At 36.0% G+C, this 5,765-nt stretch overlaps 1 pseudogene; it reads right to left on the minus strand.

Annotated features, from left to right (window-relative positions):
- Positions 1-518: 518 nt before the first annotated feature.
- LOC143932438 (U2 spliceosomal RNA) lies at positions 519-683 on the minus strand (annotated as a pseudogene).
- Between the last annotated feature and the right edge of the window lie 5,082 nt (positions 684-5,765).

Genomic DNA, 5,765 nt, shown 5'->3' on the forward strand with positions numbered 1-5,765 from the left:
TACTGCAAGCAATAGAAGACCAACTGAGGTCCACATTAGGCATTTCACTTTTCTACCCAATTATGTGGTGTCTTTTATATGGCTGTATATTGATTTTTTTATTCCAATATTGAATTATAACAGTATATGATTTGGTAAGAGCTAAGGCTAGACTCGCTCACATCACCACAAAGTTGCAAGACTATTACCTTGTGCCCCTGTACTCCTAATGATAGTAATTTCATATATCCCCTGTTTTTTGTGGCTTATAAATGTTGGTTTATCCCATGGGCCAGTAGGCGTAACATGTGAAGGCGTCTCTCTTGTTTTTGGTTTTGTGTGGACATTGGTTGTTGCTTTAAGCAATCAGTAGTCTATTTCAGGTATGAATATATTTCCTAATATAATTTATTTCCAGTTACATACATTTTTGGTGAATATATAATTATATATATTTATACATATATGATTTATATAAAATATGTTTTTTTTTCTTTTATTATCTCCTCTTCTTATTTATTCTTTTTTTGTTTTCTAGAGAGGGGTGCACCAGTCCTGGAGGTACTGCAATACTAGGTTGATGCGCAGAGTGGACAGAGCAAGCTCTTCTTTAATATATGGTCCCCAGATAGGGGATGTATCAGATATTAAACTGATAAGAACAGATACTACACTTGATCTTAGCCAAAAGGCCGATAAGCAATTCTTCGTCTTATTATTATTTATTCTCATTGAAGATAGCGTTAGCTGTTTATAATTTATGTATATTCTCATATGTATTTGGATATATATATATTTTTTCCAGTGACAAAGCTCTGGATTACCTAAAGGAATCTTTTGTTCCTTATTTGCTCTTGATTGATTCTCATGGAAACTGCGTTTTTAAAGAAATCATGTTGGTTATTTTTATTGTGAAATAGAATAAAAGTTAGCATTTTTATATGCAGGTCTATAAGTGGCTCTTATTGGTATATACAAAGTCCCTACTTTGTTTTAAAAGATTTTCTACATATATATATTTTGGGATGATGCTGATGTGAACCGGACTAACATGTAAATATATGGCATATTATGTTATATATATATATATATATATATATATATATATATATATACTGATCGAATGGAAAAAAAAACTGCATGTGCATGCCCAGCTTTAGAAGGTAGATGAGAGCAGTTTTAAACTTGGTTAGTTCTAAGCTAGGAAAGTAAAATTTCTGAAAATTTTGACACCATGAAAAATTTTTTTTTTTCCTGTTTTTTTTTCTGGAAAAAATTTAAAATTTGGAGTGGACTGGAGTAGTTTTACAAATTGAAAGTCATTTTGTTACACTGAGAAGGCGAAATGCGGTGTATATAAAAGTATTATGTTTGAAATAAAAGTACAGTTTGTTCAGTAAATAACCGAAAATTTTATTTTTCATTACAAGTGGAATAAAAAGAATATGTTAAGAATATGTTAAGATCATTTCAACTATAAGAAAAACTGGAGAGCTGCGCCAACTACAATAGTTACTGAAAGGATTGTAAACAATTGTTTTGTGCGATCATAAAGTCCACAAAAGAAAGATTATAACCAATTGTTTCATATACTCATAATGTCCACATCAGTTAAATATTATTATTTTGCTGATGATGACTTCTATATGATGACCATTCATTTACAAGGTTAAAAAGGGGTTACAAAAGAAAATGTTAATTAAACAAAGTCCACTTTGGTTAATCATGTTAAGATGTCACGGTGATTCCACACATATAAAGTGAACAGGTGCCTGACCACCAAGATATAAATGCGCTTACCAGACGGCAAAGCGTAAGGAGCATTTAGATATGACTCATTCGCATCCTTAAACTTAAGCCAGGAACTAGGAATCACCCTGGAGCAGGACCTCTAAACATCACTTAGGTATCCAAGGCTTCACCCTCCGAGCGTCAGCTAGGTATATCCACTAATAGAGACTCAAAAAGAAGGGAAGCCGCCCATAGTGTAAAACCGTTTATACATTTTATTCAAAATAAAAAATTATTGCACTTACAAGAATACTTGTAACAATCGCATGGATAAAACAAAAAAGCTGGCCAGCGTTTTTCGGGAGGCCATCCTCCCATTGTGTAGCATGGTGGCATCACTGTGTGCCTTCCCAGATGCATTTCGTCATAGATGACGTTGTCAACTATACATAAGAACAGGTAACTGCCCCCTTTCCCTCATAATAATTCAAAAGCTTCCTGCTAATGTGCCTTTTGAGTTGTTAACAATGCTGATGCAGAAGCATATATTGCGCTTTCAAAAGCGTGATCAATTTTCTCCTGATTTTCAGGTGTCATTTTATCTATAAATGGATTGTGTATTTTTGGGAGGCAGTGGTTTGCAAAACGTCCTTACTTGAAGATGCTGCTGGTGAAGAAACATTTTGTGATGATCCAGAATCAGCAGAAAGAGTGTTTCTGGAATGTGAACTCCAGGAGGTAAAAGCTACTCTCACTTTCATTATGGTCATAATTTCTTTCCATAAACTATTTTTAATGTCTTTAGGACACCTCTAGCATGTAAGGGTGTGTTTTGTCTTCCTAGTAGCATTTGGAAAAGAATATTTATTTTCATAATATTTGCAAATTGCAGCTTTGCTCTCAAAAGAAATTGAACTGTGAAAATGTTTCCAAGCTCTAGATCAGGGGTAGGCGACCTATGAAAGGTAGAGATCTATCTGAACAACATGAAAGAGATCGGAGATCATTGGGGTTCAGCGCCATTTTTTTAAAGAAATTAACTAGCAAAGCCCAACTAAATAGTAAGGAAAACATAGAAAAATATAGTTAAACAAATGTCACTGTAAAAATATAAACTTAGCCTCCCTTAAAAAGAGCACAGTGTCAGTCAGTAGAGCAGTGGACAGTGTCAGTAGGGCAGTGGACGGTGTCAGTAGTTTTTATTTTTATTATTCTTAACTATTTTATATATTTTTTTACACTTTTTTTAGGACCCCCATTTTTTGAGAGGAGCAAAAGAAAAAACAATGAACTGAGCAGACTATAGGTAAATATTTTGCTGTGATGGTAGAGAACATTAACAGGAATAATTTAAAGGTTATAGAGATAAACAAATTCTTGAGACAATCCTCTTAACTGTCAATTAAGGCCTGAGAGGACAGAAACGATAATCTACTGTATCCCAACAATCACCAAATTGTAGGAGGTACAAGACAGAGCCCACAAGTAAACTAAACTACAGCCTTTTCCCCGCAGTGTCCCCTAGTGGCGGAAATGCATATTTCTCTTGTTTGAGAACTAGTGTTACTTGCATTGTATTCCAGGATTTGCTTGTCTTCAGCTGAGAGAACTTGCAATAATTTAAGACTTTACATAAAGTCTCAGAAATCTTTCATTAAGGTTTTCATATAATATCATTCAAATACCATGTCATAGATATATTATTTATCATTGTAAAAAAAAACATATTCCACAGTTTTTATTTTGTTCCATTTTTCTGGAAAAAAAATGAAAAGCACTTTCAGTTTTTTTTCCCATCTCTAGCCTAGACTTCTACTTTACCTACAGCAGAGAAGAATCAGGTCTTATGTCCAGCCAGACAGGGCCATACTGTTTCGCAGAGCTGTGTAAATATCGTAACTGGGTAGACAGATAGACACATCCTTGGCAGGTAAAACAACTCTCTTATATGTATTTAGTTATCTGTATATTTAGCTGTTTACCTGGAATTTGCCTATATCCTTAACCACCTCCTACCTGCTATATAGTAAAATGCAAGGTGGCTCTCTCATTCTGGGATAACATCGCTCCACTCCCTCCGCTCTTGCGCCCCTGCCCATCAGTGATGCCAATCAGTGCCTGTCAGTGATACTTTTCAGTGCCCATCAATGCCGCCCATCAGTGCTGCCTATCAGTGCCACCTATCATTGCTCATCAGTGCTGCATATTAGTGCCTCCTCATCAGTGTCACTTCGTCAGTGCCCATCAGTGCAGCCTTATGAGCACACCTAACAGAAACCAAGGATAAAACTCAAAGTGCGATAGAAATAAAAGGTGAAATCTGGCCTGGGCAGGAAGGGGGTAAATGAACCTGGTATTGAAGCGGTTAAAGTAATACAACTGTAGTGTGTTTGTGGGTTGCTTAAGACATCATATCCTATATAATATATAGCAAAACCAAGTAGAGAAAAATATGTATTTTCAGGTGCCAGGACAACCTCAGACCAATATTAAAATTTAACAAGATTTTATTCACAAAATCATGTTTAAAACATTAACCATATAAAATTGCTAGTGCTGAAACAACAGAAATCCTTCCCTTTAGTACATCACCTGTTAGGAACTACATTCCAAGGATTCATACAGTTCCAGAAGGGAGATCACCAGGACTAGACATGTGAAGAACAGAAAAATTTGCTTTGTTTAGTTTCGGATAGATTTATGTTATTAGTTTCGTCTTGTTGCTTCTATTAGTTTAATTTCATTTAATTTAGTTTTGTTTATTAATTTTCAAAAAAATTCCAAATTTTCGAAAGGATTCGATGTGGGATCACTCGAAAAATGAGTGACCAATTCGAATTCTGTGTGAAGATGAGCTGGTTGTTAAAGAGCGAGCCAGGAAGCTGGCCACTGCGTCCTTAACAGCCAATGACTCATCAGCTGTCAGAGAACTTCCCTGTTGAGAGCTGAAATGTAAACAAAAGAATGCCGGTGTTCTGATGATAAGTGCCCTCTATTGAAAAGGGTCAGAGTCGCAACGCGCATGCGCATTACGGAACAGCACAACAGCTGATTTCCCAATCAGTTGTTTTGATGGCATGACGTAGTGATGGCGCATGCGCGGATTGTCAGCTACAATAGCTTGAGGGGCATGTTCATTCTAGTGAAGGGCGGTATTTTATCTATTGATGGGCAGTGCTGCAAACGGAATGTTATTCTGCTATTATGCCTGGAACCTTGCGGGGCATGTTTAGTGTGCTGAAGAGCGAGGTTTTTTGGTCTTGATGGGTGGGTGTTCAGTGATTTGCAAAATCGGGGGTTACTCTTCTGTGTGATGGCATGATACCCTGTTATTTGAAAGCAAGGCACTTACTTTAATTGATCCTGGTGGAATTATTTCATAAGGAGTTGTGATGCTACATCTTTCTGAATGGAGGTTTGGGCAGTCTTGCTTTTTGGACTCAACCTCTTTTCCAGGCCTAGAGCTACAGCATTATAGCAGACCCAAAAAAGGTCAAGTCTGTATGTTAACCACTACAATACAGGGCAATTTCGCCCCCTTCCTTCCCAGCCCAATTTTCAGCTTTCATCGCTCTATCGCTTTCAGTGACAATTGCGCGGTCATGCTACACTGTACCCAAATTAAATTTTTATCATTTTGTTCGCACAAATAGAGCTTTATTTTGGTGTTATTTTTTTTCGTGACTCCGTTTTTTTTTTTGCGATATAAGCGCAAAAAAAGCGGAAATTTGGAAAAAAAAAAAATATTTTCTTTTTTCTATTTTAAAAGAAATCCAATAAAATCTAATTTTGTCATAAATTTAAGCCAAAATTTATTCTGCTACATGTTTTTGGTAAAAAAAATTCCGTTAAGTGTATAATAATTGGTTTGTGTGATCACGGACATATGTACGCAAATGATCATGTACATATGTGTGCAGGTGATCACGTACATATGTGTGCAGATAATCATTGGGACATGTGATTTTAGTGGGACATATGTGGGGGACATGTTTTTATTATTAGGGACATGTGTTTTTATTATTTGGGGACATGTATGTTTTGGGGACATATGT

This window comes from Lithobates pipiens, unplaced genomic scaffold, assembly GCF_037356315.1.
Source record: "Lithobates pipiens isolate NorthernLeopardFrog02 unplaced genomic scaffold, aLitPip1_a1.2 Scaffold_25, whole genome shotgun sequence".
Taxonomy (NCBI): Eukaryota; Metazoa; Chordata; class Amphibia; order Anura; family Ranidae; genus Lithobates; species Lithobates pipiens.